The sequence below is a fragment of the Oncorhynchus masou genome, chromosome 12 (genome assembly GCF_036934945.1).
Source record: "Oncorhynchus masou masou isolate Uvic2021 chromosome 12, UVic_Omas_1.1, whole genome shotgun sequence".
NCBI classification, from domain to species: Eukaryota; Metazoa; Chordata; class Actinopteri; order Salmoniformes; family Salmonidae; genus Oncorhynchus; species Oncorhynchus masou.
The window spans coordinates 61,285,770-61,301,735 of NC_088223.1; positions in this window are offsets into that span (position 1 = coordinate 61,285,770).

The following is a 15,966-nucleotide window of genomic DNA, read 5'->3' on the forward strand; positions in this document are numbered from 1 at the left end:
TTGGTAATCAAGCCTACCACTGTAGTGTCGTCCGCAAACTTTATGATTGAGTTGGAGGCGTGCGTGGCCACGCAGTCGTGGGTGAACAGGGAGTACAGGAGAGGGCTCAGAACGCACCCTTGTGGGGCCCCAGTGTTGAGGATCAGCGGGGTGGAGATGTTGTTGCCTACCCTCACCACCTGGGGGCGGCCCGTCAGGAAGTCCAGTACCCAGTTGCACAGGGCGGGGTCGAGATGCAGGGTCTTGAGCTTGATGACGAGCTTGGAGGGTACTATGGTGTTAAATGCCGAGCTGTAGTCGATGAACAGCATTCTCACATAGGTATTCCTCTTGTCCAGATGGGTTAGGGCAATGTGCAGTGTGGTTGAGATTGCATCGTCTGTGGACCTATTTTGGCGGTAAGCAAATTGGAGTGGGTCTAGGGTGTCAGGTAGGGTGGAGGTGATATGGTCCTTGACTAGTCTCTCAAAGCACTCCATGATGACGGAAGTGAGTGCTACGGGGCGGTAGTCGTTTAGCTCAGTTACCTTAGCTTTCTTGGGAACAGGAACAATGGTGGCCCTCTTGAAGCATGTGGGAACAGCAGACTGAGATAGGGATTGATTGAATATGTCCGTAAACACACCAGCCAGCTGGTCTGCGCATGCTCTGAGGGCGCGGCTGGGGATGCCGTCTGGGCATGCAGCCTTGCGAGGGTTAACACGTTTAAATGTTTTACTCACCTCGGCTGCAGTGAAGGAGAGTCCACATGTTTTGGTTGCAGGCCGTGTCAGTGGCACTGTATTGTCCTCAAAGCGGGCAAAAACGTTAGTTAGTCTGCCTGGGAGCAAGACATCCTGGTCCGTGACTGGGCTGGTTTTCTTTTTGTAGTCCGTGATTGACTGTAGACCCTACCACATACCTCTTGTGTCTGAGCCGTTGAATTGAGATTCTACTTTGTCTCTATACTGACGCTTAGCTTGTTTGATAGCCTTGCGGAGGGAATAGCTGCACTGTTTGTATTCGGTCATGTTACCAGTCACCTTGCCCTGATTAAAAGCAGTGGTTCGCGCTTTCAGTTTCACGCGAATGCTGCCATCAATCCACGGTTTCTGGTTTGGGAATGTTTTAATCGTTGCTATGGGAACGACATCTTCAACGCACGTTCTAATGAACTCGAACACCGAATCAGCGTATTCGTCAATGTTGTCGTCTGACGCAATACGAAACATATCCCAGTCCACGTGATGGAAGCAGTCTTGGAGTGTGGAATCAGCTTGGTCGGACCAGCGTTGGACAGACCTCAGCGTGGGAGCTTCTTGTTTTAGTTTCTGTCTGTAGGCAGGGATCAACAAAATGGAGTCGTGGTCAGCTTTCCCGAAAGGAGGGCGGGGCAGGGCCTTATACGCGTCGCGGAAGTTAGAATAACAATGATCCAAGGTTTGTTAGTATGTTAGTGTGTACAGTGTGTTAGTGTGTACAGATTGTTAGTGTGTACAGATTGTTAGTGTGTTAGTGTGTACAGATTGTTAGTGTGTTAGTGTGTACAGAGTGTTAGTGTGTACAGATTGTTAGTGTGTACAGATTGTTAGTGTGTACAGATTGTTAGTGTGTACAGAGTGTTAGTGTGTACAGAGTGTTAGTGTGTACAGATTGTTAGTGTGTACAGATTGTTAGTGTGCTAGTGTGTACAGATTGTTAGTGTGTTAGTGTGTACAGTGTGTTAGTGTGTACAGAGTGGTAGTGTGTACAGAGTGTTAGTGTGTACAGATTGTTAGTGTGTACAGATTGTTAGTGTGTACAGATTGTTAGTGTGTACAGAGTGTTAGTGTGTACAGATTGTTAGTGTGTACAGATTGTTAGTGTGTACAGATTGTTAGTGTGCTAGTGTGTACAGATTGTTAGTGTGTTAGTGTGTACAGTGTGTTAGTGTGTACAGAGTGGTAGTGTGTACTGAGTGTTAGTGTGTACAAATTGTTAGTGTGTTAGTGTGTACAGTGTTAGTGTGTACAGAGTGTTCGTGTGTACAGATTGTTAGTGTGTTAGTTTGTACAGTTTGTTAGTGTGTTAGTGTGTACAGAGTGTTAGTGTGTACAGAGTGTTCGTGTGTTAGTGTGTACAGATTGTTAGTGTGTTAGTGTGTACGGAGTGTTAGTGTGTTAGTGTGTACAGAGTGTTAGTGTGTACAGAGTGTTAGTGTGTACAGATTGTTAGTGTGTACAGATTGTTAGTGTGTACAGATTGTTAGTGTGCTAGTGTGTACAGATTGTTAGTGTGTTAGTGTGTACAGTGTGTTAGTGTGTACAGAGTGGTAGTGTGTACAGAGTGTTAGTGTGCACAAATTGTTAGTGTGTTAGTGTGTACAGAGTGTTCGTGTGTACAGATTGTTAGTGTGTTAGTTTGTACAGTTTGTTAGTGTGTTAGTGTGTACAGAGTGTTAGTGTGTACAGAGTGTTCGTGTGTTAGTGTGTACAGATTGTTAGTGTGTTAGTGTGTACGGAGTGTTAGTGTGTTAGTGTGTACAGAGTGTTAGTGTGTTAGTGTGTACAGAGTGTTAGTGTGTACAGAGTGTTAGTGTGTTAGTGTGTACAGAGTGTTAGTGTGTTAGTGTGTACAGAGTGTTAGTGTGTACAGAGTGTTAGTGTGTTAGTGTGTACAGAGTGTTAGTGTGTACAGAGTGTTAGTGTGTACAGAGTGTTAGTGTGTTAGTGTGTACATAGTGTTAGTGTGTACAGAGTGTTAGTGTGTACAGAGTGTTAGTGTGTTAGTGTGTACAGAGTGTTAGTGTGTACAGAGTGTTAGTGTGTTAGTGTGTACAGAGTGTTAGTGTGTACAGAGTGTTAGTGTGTACAGAGTGTTAGTGTGTACAGAGTGTTAGTGTGTTAGTGTGTACAGAGTGTTAGTGTGTACAGAGTGTTAGTGTGTACAGAGTGTTAGTGTGTACAGAGTGTTAGTGTGTACAGAGTGTTAGTGTGTTAGTGTGTACAGAGTGTTAGTGTGTACAGAGTGTTAGTGTGTACAGAGTGTTAGTGTGTACAGAGTGTTAGTGTGTTAGTGTGTACAGAGTGTTAGTGTGTACAGAGTGTTAGTGTGTACAGATTGTTAGTGTGTACAGAGTGTTAGTGTGTACAGATTGTTAGTGTGTACAGATTGTTAGTGTGTACAGATTGTTAGTGTGCTAGTGTGTACAGATTGTTAGTGTGTTAGTGTGTACAGTGTGTTAGTGTGTACAGAGTGGTAGTGTGTACAGAGTGTTAGTGTGTACAAATTGTTAGTGTGTTAGTGTGTACAGAGTGTTAGTGTGTACAGAGTGTTCGTGTGTACAGATTGTTAGTGTGTTAGTTTGTACAGTTTGTTAGTGTGTTAGTGTGTACAGAGTGTTAGTGTGTACAGAGTGTTCGTGTGTTAGTGTGTACAGATTGTTAGTGTGTTAGTGTGTACGGAGTGTTAGTGTGTTAGTGTGTACAGAGTGTTAGTGTGTACAGAGTGTTAGTGTGTTAGTGTGTACAGAGTGTTAGTGTGTTAGTGTGTACAGAGTGTTAGTGTGTACAGAGTGTTAGTGTGTTAGTGTGTACAGAGTGTTAGTGTGTACAGAGTGTTAGTGTGTACAGAGTGTTAGTGTGTTAGTGTGTACATAGTGTTAGTGTGTACAGAGTGTTAGTGTGTACAGAGTGTTAGTGTGTTAGTGTGTACAGAGTGTTAGTGTGTACAGAGTGTTAGTGTGTTAGTGTGTACAGAGTGTTAGTGTGTACAGAGTGTTAGTGTGTACAGAGTGTTAGTGTGTACAGAGTGTTAGTGTGTTAGTGTGTACAGAGTGTTAGTGTGTACAGAGTGTTAGTGTGTACAGAGTGTTAGTGTGTACAGAGTGTTAGTGTGTTAGTGTGTACAGAGTGTTAGTGTGTACAGAGTGTTAGTGTGTTAGTGTGTACATAGTGTTAGTGTGTACAGAGTTTGACAGACCCAGCATCCTACGGTGTGATGCAGAGACAGGTGGGGCAGCTGCAGAACTATTACAACACTACTCTGACCCAACTAGAGACACACCTGGAGACAGACTGCACTAGCTGACATTAAGAGAGTCTTATCTATGCCTGCATATCTGTGTGTTTTACAATCAGATTATTAACCACCCATGTGTTGCCTGGCGAAGGTAAACCCAGCACAGGACACAAAACTCCATTGGTGTTGTTTTTTCTGTCAAAGCTTGAGTTTAAAATAGGATCATGTACTGTCGGAGGGAAGTCACCATAAAGTAAAGTACAATCGAAATCAATGAATTGAAATACACATTAGTGAAGTGTACATACACATTATGTCAGAGTCGTGTGTATAGGTGGCAGGGAAGTCAGGCGCAGGAGAGTCAAACGGAGTGTAAATGGAGTCTTTTAATAAATGTCAACAGAACATGCTCCAAACACTAATATGTACATACATAAATAAATAAATAAATATGGGTACGAGGACCTGTCGCGTACCTATACTACATAAAACAACACTTGACATAAAACAATCTCTGACAAGGACATGAGGGGAAACAGAGGGTTAAATACACAACAGGTAATGAATGGGATTGAAAACAGGTGTGTGGGAAGACAAGACAAAACCAATGGAAAATGAAAAATGGATCAATGATGGCTAGAAGGCCGGTGACGTCGACCGCCGAGCACCGCCCGAGCAAGGAGAGGCAACGACTTCGGTAGAAGTCGTGACACATTAGTGAAGTGCATAAAAACACTCCTCTTCATGAGTAGTCTTTGTCTCTATCCTTCCTTCTCTAACTTTGTTCTTGTCCCAGATTCTGCTCTTATTAGCACTATCACCTGCTCAACAAGCCCTGTGGGATAAAACACATTGTTAATGGCATATTACTCTAATAAATGTTTTACCAGACTTGGGGTTTCAACTAATCAATGTTAAAATATATTAAATGGAAATGGTTTGGAATTCTAACATGTATGAACACAACCCTTTGACCCACGGTGTAGAGGTACATGATACAGGTGGCTGGCTGAAGAGAAAAGTAGATGCCATGAACCCGGCAGTGTTGGGGAGTAGTGAACTTCATGTAGTTCAACTAGTAATTAAACTACATTTTGCAGTAGCTTGGTGGTAGTTGTACTAAATGCAAATGCTGTTAGTGTTTTCAGTAGTTAATCATTTTTTGCCATTTAGCAGTGAAGCTAACTACTGAAACTTTGCACTACTTTTTTGCTAAATTAAATATGGGTGGTAGGCACGTAGGCAAGAATTGTATTCTTGTTTTCAGCATCAGACCTGCCTAATTCTCACTTCAAACATAGTTTTTGTGTTTAGAAGGCTAAATTACAAATTATGTTAGCATCACAAAGTAGTTTGGATGTAGTGAACTACTTTTCTAAAGAAACTTTAGTTAATCAGTGTCCCCCCCACGGGATGGTTGAGCTAACGTGTGCCAATGTGATTAGCATATGATGTTGTAAGTAACAAACAAAATTCACAGGACATAGACATGTCTTATATAGGCAGAAAGCTTACATTATTGTTCATCTAACTGCACTGTCCCAATTTACGGTAGTTATTACAGTGAAAAAAGACCATGCTATTGTTTGAGGAGAGTGCACAACCACAAAACACTTTTACCACAACAACTGGTTTGATACATTCACCTCTGAAGGTAAATAATTCAGTAATCTTGCTGTGATTTGTCATCCTGAGAATCCCAGAGATAACATGTAGCATAGTTTGGTTTGATCAAATTCATTTTTATATTCAAACGTAGGAACTGGGTTCTACAGTTTAAACCCTTGCTGTGTGTGCCGACTCACCCACATTGGAATTGTGTTGCCATGGTTTCAACTTTCCAACAATAAATTGCAGTGATGAGAAATATCAGACTGATTGCACCATTATTGTCTCTGTTTCACTTACAAACACTCATAATGGCACAACCATCAATCAAATTCAAATGCATTTATAAAGCCCTTCTTACATCAGCTGATGTCACAATGGCCAGACTGATTCATTATTATTTATAAAATGTCAGCATCAACAGTGTCAAAAATGTGTGTTTATTTCAGACAGATGTCAATGATAAGCTTTTTATATTTGTCAGGATTTGGCCAGGGTTGTTCCGGTTTTTGGTCACTAGATGCCCCCATTGTGCTTTTTGACCTTTTGCTTTCCCTTGATCCCCATTATTATTTGCACCTGTGCCTCGTTTCCCCTGATTGTATTTAAACCCTTTGTTTCCCTCAGTTCTTTGCTCTGTGTTTGTATGTTAGCACCCAGCCCTAGTGTTCTGTGTGCTCTTGTTGATCCCGGTGGACGCTCTTGTGGAATTCTGTTTTTTGTTCTTGTTTATTTATTTTTGAGTATCTTTTGAGGCTTTTTGTGCTATACCTACCACCTTGTGGATTTGCCTTTTTGTCTTGGAGGATTACCTTGTGGATTGCCTTGTTCTTGTGGAATTCCTTTTGAGCTTGTGGAGTTACATGTTTTCCTGAAGGACTTCACGTTTTACTTTATTAAATACACCGTCTCAAGTACTGCTGTGTCTGCCTCATCTTCTGGGTTCTGCTGACTATTCGTGGCTCAGTTGGTTAAGTGACTGTTTCTTACTCCGGAGACCGGGTTCGTAACCGGGTCCTGACAGAAACACAGAGCCAAAGATGAACCCAGAGGCAGCCAGTTCCCAGGACCTTGTTGCCATGCTGTCCCACCACCAGGAGACTGTCCAACGCCACGAAGCCGCCCTGGTTCAGCAAGAGGCCTTAATGGCTAGACATTCTCATCTTCTGTCGGAGATGCTGACTTCCATAAAGCAGATATCTGATCGACTTACCCCGGCAACAGTTCCCGTCCCAGTACCTCACGTACCCATGGCAGTTAACCCCCTGGCTGAACCTCGTCTTCCACCTCCCCAACGGTTCTCAGGTGATCCAAGTGCTTGTAAAGGATTTCTCACCCAATGTTCTCTCTCCTTCGAGCTGCAACCCTCGTCGTTTCCCACCGACCGGTCTAAGATCGCATATATCATCACCCTGCTGTCGGAAAAAGCCCTGGCCTGGGCTACTGCTGTGTGGGATGCCCATAGTTCCTGCTGTGCCAGCTACTCTGCCTTCGCTGAGGAATTCAAACGAGTGTTTCAAGGCCCAAGCAGTGGTCCTGACTCAGCCAAACAGCTCCTGACTCTCCACCAAGGTCGGCGCAGCGTGACGGACTATGCCATCCAGTTCCGCACGGTGGCAGCAACGAGTGGCTGGAACAACGAGGCGCTCACGGTGTGCTTTCTGACAGGCCTTTCCGACACTATCCAAGATGAACTGGCCACTCGGGAACCACCGGACAATCTCGAGTCCCTGATCAAGTTGGCCTCACGCATTGACCAGCGTCTGAGAGAGAGAGAACTCAACCGTAGACCTCTAGCCCCTATCAGTCCCAGCTCCAAGTCCCCACCTTTATCCTCGCTGGCTCCACCGGAACCCATGCAGATTGGACGCATCTCCCAGGCTGAGAGAGACCGCCGGATGAGGGAGCGACGCTGTCTATATTGCGGCAAACCGGGCCATTTCCGTTCCACGTGTCCCAGGCTCCAGGGAAACGCTCTGTCCCGTACAGACCGGGGGGAACTGTAACGGGAAACATAACCTCCTCCCATCCGTCCAACTCCCGTCTGCTCATTCCAGTCACCCTTTGCTGGGACACCCACAAGCTTCACCTTCAAGCCTTGGTAGACTCTGGAGCCGCAGGTAACTTCATGGATGGTGTCTGGGCGAAGGAGAATGGCGTTCCCTCTGAACCTCTAAGTGACCCCATGAGGGTTACTACATTGGATGGAAGCCCTTTGGGATCTGGACTTGTCACTCATGTCACTACCTCCTTGCGACTTTCAGTTTCACAACACCAGGAATTGATGAACTTTCATTTGATCTCCTGTTCCGAGTTCCCTCTCGTCCTTGGATACCCCTGGCTTCACAGCCATAACCCTCACATCGACTGGTCTGTGGGCACTATCAAGCAGTGGGGTCCTACGTGCCAAGCTACTTGTATTTTCCCGAATTCCCCGAGTTCTACTCCCGAGTCTTTAGAATCCATCGACCTGACCCGAGTTCCCGAGTGTTACCATGACCTCAAACTGGTGTTTAGCAAACAGAGGGCCACCATGCTACCACCCCATAGACCTTATGATTGCCCCATCGACCTGTTTCCGGGCACTTGCCCCCCCCCAGGGGTCGGATCTTTTCCCTATCTCCACCTGAACGAGCTGCTATGGATACCTACATCAAGGACGCTCTGGAAGCAGGCCTCATGCGTCCATCCACCTCCCGGCGGGAGCAGGGTTTTTCTTTGTGGCCAAGAAAGACGGTGGATTACGCCCTGCATCGACTACCGGGGACTCAATGCCATAACCGTCCGTAACCGTTACCCGCTACCCCTTATGGCCACAGCCTTCGAGCTGCTCCAGGAAGCAGTTTTCACTAAGCTTGACCTGCGGAACGCATACCATCTTGTGCGGATCAGACCTGGTGACGAGTGGAAGACCGCTTTCAACACGCCTACTGGTCACTATGAATACTTGGTGATGCCCTTCGGCCTGACCAATGCCCCAGCGGTGTTCCAAGCGCTCATAAACGATGTGCTTAGGGATATGCTTAACATATTTGTTTTCGTTTACTTGGATGACATTCTCATCTTTTCGAGCTCCCTTCAAGAACACACAAAGCATGTCAGACAAGTACTCAAACGCCTCCTAGACAGCCATCTGTACGTTAAGCCGGAAAAATGTGAATTCCATTCATCCCGAGTACAATTCCTGGGATTTGTAGTGGAACCCGGTCGAGTCCAAATGGACCCCAGGAAGGTAGGGGCGGTAGCGGATTGGCCCACTCCCAAATCCGTTAAGGAAGTTCAGCGTTTCCTGGGCTTCACAAACTTTACCGCAAGTTCATCAAGAACTTCAGCTTGGTGGCAGCCCCTCTCTCAGCTTTAACTAAGGGTGGCAATGCAAGGTTTTTGTGGGGGAGAGAAGCTGAGACGGCCTTCCAAGGACTCAAGCAGCGCGTCCTCTCTGCTCCCATCCTGATACTACCGACTACGGATGAACCGTTTGTGGTGGAGGTAGACGCATCAGAGGTTGGTGTTGGAGCTGTCCTGTCTCAGAGAGGTGAAGACAAGAAGCTTCATCCGTGCGCTTTCTTCTCACACCGGCTTACCCCGGCTGAGAGGAACTACGATGTGGGGGATCGTGAACTCCTAGCGGTTAAGATGGCATTGAAGGAATGGAGACACTGGCTCGAGGGGGCTTCTCACCCTTTTCAAGTGCTTACGGACCACAAAAATCTGGAGTATATCCAGCAGGCGAAGCGGTTGAACTCTAGACAAGCTAGATGGTCTCTCTACTTCAATCGATTCCAGTTTATCCTCACCTATCGGCCCGGGTCGAAGAATCTCAAACCGGATGCCCTGTCCCGAGTCTACGCTCCTGCCATTCGAGATGACACGGACATGCCTGTCCTTCCTGCTGCTAAGATCGTGGCTCCGATCTCGTGGCAAGTTGAGGATACCGTGAGACGAGCTCAAGCTATCGAACCGGACCCGAAAGGAGGTCCTGCCAATCGGTTGTTTGTCCCCAAGGCAGTGAGGACTCAGGTCCTTCTGTGGGGGCACTCCTCTCGCCTCACCTGTCACCCGGGCGTAGGTCGCACCTTGGAGTTCATCCAGCGTAAGTTCTGGTGGCCTACCATAAGAGAAGACATGCCACTTTCGTCAATGCCTGCCCCGTGTGCTGCCAGGGCAAATCTTCTCACCTCCGCCCTCAAGGACTCCTTCACCCTTTACCTGTTCCCCACAGACCCTGGTCCCATATCTCATTGGACTTTATTACTGGCCTTCCTCCATCCCATGGCAATACTACTATCCTAGTCATAATCGACAGGTTTTCAAAGGCGGCCAGGTTCGTCCCTCTGACTAAGTTACCTTCTGCCAAGGAAACGGCTGAGTTGGTAATTAATCATGTGTTTCGAGTCTTCGGCATTCCTCAAGATATGGTTTCTGACAGAGGTCCCCAGTTCGCCTCAAGGTTTTGGAAGGCCTTCTGCCAACTCATGGGGGCTTCTGCCAGTCTATCTTCAGGGTACCATCCGGAGTCCAACGGCCAAACAGAGAGGATGAATCAAGAGCTGGAAACCACCCTCCGATGTATGACTCGTAACAACCCGTCCACATGGTCGTCCTTTATTGTTTGGGCCGAATACGCGCACAACACCTTGCGCTCCTCCTCCACTGGTATGTCCCCGCACGAGTGTCAGTTTGGCTATGCCCCTCCATTGTTCCCGGACCAGGAGGCAGGAGTCAGAGTGCCTTCAGCCTTGAAGTTCGTCAGACGCTGTCGGCTTATGTGGAGGAAGACCCGTCTTAATCTTATGCGTTCCTCACAGAGGTACCAACAACAAGCCAACAGACGTCGCCGTCCCGGGCCTACCCTGCGCCCCAGCCAGAGAGTCTGGCTCTCCACAAGAGACTCACCACTACGGGTGGAGTCTCGCAAGCTGTCCCAAAGATACATCGGTCCCTTTAAGGTTGCCAGGAGAGTTAACCCAGTTTCTTATCGCCTACACTTACCCAGATCCCTTAAGATTAATCCCACGTTTCACATTTCCTTATTAAAACCTGTTGTTTTTCTCCCCTTGTCCCGGCAGACAGACCTCCCCTCCGCCTCGTGTCATTGGAGGCCAGCCGGCTTATACCGTCCATCGGATACTGGATTCCCGCCGGGTGCAGCGGTCCTGGCAGTATCTGGTGGACTGGGAAGGCTACGGTCCCGAGGAGCGCTCCTGGGTTCCTGCCAAAGACATCCTGGACCCTGACCTCATTCGTCAGTTCAGGGCCCTCCACCCCGAGAGAGCTGGTAGGAACGTCAGGAGCCGTTCCTAGGGGGGGGATTCTGTCAGGATTTGGCCAAGGTTGTTCCGGTTTTTGCTCACTAGATGCCCCCATTGTGCTTTTTGACCTTTTGTTTTCCCTTGATCCCCATTATTATTTGCACATGTGCCTCGTTTCCCCTGATTGTATTTAAACCCTTTATTTCCCTCAGTTCTTTGCTCTGTGTTTGTATGTTAGCACCCAGCCCTAGTGTTCTGTGTGCTCTTGTTGATCCCGGTGGACGCTCTTGTGGAAATCTGTTTTTTGTTCTTGTTTATTTATTTTTGAGTATCTTTTGAGGCTTTTTGTGCTATACCTACCACCTTGTGGATTTGCCTTTTTGTCTTGGAGGATTACCTTGTGGATTGCCTTGTTCTTGTGGAATTCCTTTTGAGCTTGTGGAGTTACATGTTTTCCTGAAGGACTTCACTTTTTACTTTATTAAATACACCGTCTCAAGTACTGCTGTGTCTGCCTCATCTTCTGGGTTCTGCTGACTATTTGTGGCTCAGTTGGTTAAGTGACTGTTTCTCACTCCGGAGACCCGGGTTCGTAACCGGGTCCTGACAATATTGTTCTGGGAATATGATTCAATCATGAAATACCAAGTGTTAACCACGTATTTATACCTAAGACACCTGAAACCAGGCACAATATCCTAAAATTGAACCCTGAGGTATGAACCAGAACTTTCAGCTCCATCTTAGATGAAGCTGATATCAACTTGTGTTGGAGCTTTTTATCTGGGGGTTATAAAATACATCATTAGTTAAATGGATGACCGCACAGCAGGAGGACAATGGAGGAAGGAATATTTATAAATGATCAGATTTATCAACAGTTTAGTTCCAACAGTTAACCACCCAGTTACCTACAGTACCAGACTAAAGTTTGGACACACCTACACATTCAAGGGTTTCTCTTTATTTGAACTATTTTCTACACTATAGAATAATAAGTGAAGACGTCAAATCTATGAAATAACAGAAATGGAATCATGTAATAAACAAATCCAAATATATTTTATATTTGAGATTCTTCTAAGTAGCCACCCTTCGCCTTGATGACAGCTTTGCACACTCTTGGCATTCTCTTGGCATAGTTTTGATGTCTTCTCTATTGTTCTACAATGTACAACATAGTAAAATAATGAAAAACCCTTGAATGAGTAGGTATGTCCTAACTTTAGTCTGGTACTGTATGTGAGCATGGATGTCTGTATTTTCTTCATACGTGTAATTAATGTACACTCTTCTAAAATGGATGAGTTTAGTCAGCAGACAATCCACCAGAATAGCAGCACTTTGCACAGTGATCATATTACATGGGAGTGTAACTCCTCTACTTCCTCCTCTCTCTCTAATATGGTTATTATGAGAGGTAGTGACTGAGGTGATGAGTGAAGTTAATAACAGTTCCTCAGGTCCATCAACTCCTCTCTCTGTCCTGTGTTCTCGGGGAGAGGTAAGGGGCTTATAGCACAGCGAGCTTGGTGTCCATAACTTTATCTTTCCCCCAGAAATCTTCATTCAAGCGCAGCCTGTGCCAGCTTTCAGAAGATCCTAATCTCAGAACAATGTGCCCCTCAGAACCATTTTGATGTGAATTGGATGTGACGACACTGATCACGACAGTGAGCTAGGATAAGATGTCAATAGATAGATTACCTGCCAGCGTGTTATTCACACAAACCATGACACCTTCACTGTCAGATTCACTACTTATGTCACCACACGAATGAACCCTGGGAATGAGTGAGTAGGACAGGAAAGGGGGAAGGACAATCTCCTAAACTAGGCCCCCTTTGATCAGGCATTACCAGTGTCCTACTGAAACCCAAGAACACTGGGACTGAGACAAAACCAGGAGGAACACACTCACAGATCATAATCAACAACCTCACTGATGCTATCAGTCCACCTGCCACCAGTGACCTAATAATAATAATAATAATACACACAGACAGCTACAGTAACTGTACACATTACACACTGCCTGATAACCCTGCAGGTTCCTGCCTTCACACCTTGTTTGGGTGTCCTGTCCAGGGACCTGGGATTGGAAGTGTGTGTGGAAAGGGATTTAGGGGATTGTGCTGGCAGTGGGGTGTGTCAGAAAGGAAAATAACTTGTTTTGGTGTCCTGTCCAGGGACCTGGGATTGGACGTGTGTGTGGAAAGGGATTTAGGGGATTGTGCTGGCAGTGGGGTGTGTCAGAAAGGAAAATAACTTGTTTTGGTGTCCTGTCCAGGGACCTGGGATTGGACGTGTGTGTGGAAAGGGATTTAGGGGATTGTGCTGGCAGTGGGGTGTGTCAGAAAGGAAAATAACTTGTTTGGGTGTCCTGTCCAGGGACCTGGGATTGGAAGTGTGTGTGGAAAGGGATTTCGGGGATTGTGCTGGCAGTGGGGTGTGTCAGAAAGGAAAATAACTTGCATTACTGTTTTTGCTGTGTTGTGCATGTTAAATGGATGCTGTGTTTGTAGATTTTCTACTCTATATTATAAGCAAGATAACATTGTATTTTAGGGCTATAAAATGATATTTCTCCCCACATTTTCCAGTGCTGTCTGTGTCCTTTGGGTCTCAGATGAGTGTCCACTCTGTTCCTCTTGGGGGCGCTGAGTCTCAACGTGAGAGTCCAGACCTTCCTGAAGGAAGCAGCAGGTAAAGCATTCATCATCATCATGCCTATGAAAGTTTATGAACTCTGGGACTTTATACTCTGTAAAACAGTACTAAAATCCCTGTACATGTTTACAAAACATTACAAATCAACACGTGTTAAAGTAGCTACTTGCATCATCCAACATCAGTTACAGTAGGCTACATTAATGTCTCAACCCTCCTCTCTCCCTCCGTCTCTTCTCTCTCTGCTGTGGCATGGGAGGGTTCTTGGTCACCTCCCTGATCAAGTCCCTTCTCCCCTGATTGCTCAGTTTGGCCAGGGCGGCCAGCTCTAGGAAGAGCCTTGGTGGTTCCAAACTTATTCCATTTAAGAACGATGGAGGCCACAGTGTTCTTGAGGACCTTCAATGCTGCAGATATTTGTTGGTACCCTTCCCCAGATTTGTGCCTCGACACAATCCTGTCTTGGAGCTCTACGGACAATTCCTTTGACCTCATGGCTTGGTTTTTGCTCTGACATGCACTGTTAACTGTGGGACTTTATATAGACAGCCTTTCCAAATCATGTCCAATAAATTGAATTTACCACAGGTGGACTCCAATTAAGTTGTAGAAACATCTCAAGGAAGATCAACGCAAACAGGATGCACCTGAGCTCAATTTCAAGTCTCATAGCAAAGGGTCTGAATACTTATGTAAATAAGGTGCTTCTGTTTTCGCTTTGTCATTATGAAGTATTGTGTGTAGATTTTTTATTTATTTAATACATTTTACAATAAGGCTGTAACGTAACAAAATATGGAAAAAGTCAAGGGGTCTGAATAATTTCCGAAGGCGCTGTAAGTGCAGTGGAAAAGTCTAGGAGCAACGACGGCCCAGCCGTGAAGTGGTAAAAGCCACAAAAGATCACAGAATGGGACCACCGAGTGCTGAAGTGTATAACATGTAAAAATTGCCTGTCCTTGGTTGCAACACTCACTACCGAGTTCCAAACTGCGTCTGGAAGCAACTTCTGCACAAGAATTGTTCGTCGGAAGCTTCATGTGATGAGTTTCCATGGCCAAGCAGCCGCACACAAGCTTAAGATCACCATGTACAATGCCAAAGGTCGGCTGGAGTGGTGTAAAGCTCGCCGCCATTGGACTCTGGAGCCGTTGAAATGCATTCTCTGGAGTGATGAATCATGCTTCACCATCTGGCAGTCCAACAGACAAATCTGGGTTTGGTGGATGCCAGGAAAAGCTACATGCCCTAATATATAGTGCCAACTGTAAAGTTTGGTGGAAGAAGAAGAATGGTCTGGGGCTGTTTTTCATGGTTCAGACTAGGCCCCTTAGTTCCAGTGGACAATCTTAACACTAAAGCATACAGTGACATTCTAGACAAGTCTGTGCTTCCAACTTTGTGGCAACAGTGTGGGGAAGGCCCTTTCCTGTTTCAGCATGACAGCGAGGTCTATACAGATATAGTTTGTCGGGATCGGTGTGGAAGAACTTGACTGGCCTGCACAGAGCCCTGACCTCATCTCCAACGAACACCTTTGGAATGAATTGGAACGCAGACTGTGAGCCAGGGCTAATCACCCAACATCAGTGCCTGACCTCATTAATACTCTTGTGTCTGAATGGAATGGAAGCAAGTCCCCTCAGCAATATTCCAACATCTAGTGGAAAAGCCTTCCCAGAAGAGTGGAGGCTGTTAAAGTAGAAGGGGGGGGGGCAACTCCATATTAGTGCCCATGATTTTGGAATGATGTTCAACGAGCAGGGGTCCACATACTTTTGGTCATGTAGTGTACACTCCCACATACAACAGTACTTCACAGTCAATACCAACACGTAAATTGCAGTTGACTGATCATACTCCTTAAAAAAACGCTTTCTATGTATTATTTAGAAAAATAAAATAAAAATTCTTACTGATGCAGAACCCAGCTGTTAATTTTGTTTAATTTCACATCACCAAAGCAACTGCTACACGGTTGCTGTGATTTAGCATGATGTACAGTGTAAAACGGAAATCATTAAACGTAGTCATTAACTTTAGCTCCAGTGCTGCTGGTTCCTAAACGTATCGACGGTCATGAATAAATGCTAAAACAGCAGAAGAACTCTTCTACCACCAGCTCAAGGACTCAGGTCTCATATACACGTGGTATTTCTCATCGGTGTGCACTGGGACCATTCACAGGTTGGCTGGCCATGTTCACACACACTGTTTGCTTATCTTTCCTCTACCTTTGCATTTTCCCCCTTCCCCTCAATCTGTCTGTCCGTCATTTTCCCCCTTCCCCTCAACATGTCTGTCCGTCATTTTCCCCCTTCCCCTCAACCTGTCTGTCCGTCATTTTCCCCCTTTCCCTCAACCTGTCTGTCCGTCATTTTCCCCCTTCCCCTCAATCTGTTTGTCCGTCATTTTCCCCCTTCCCCTCAATCTGTCTGTCTGTCATCCTCTGCCTTAT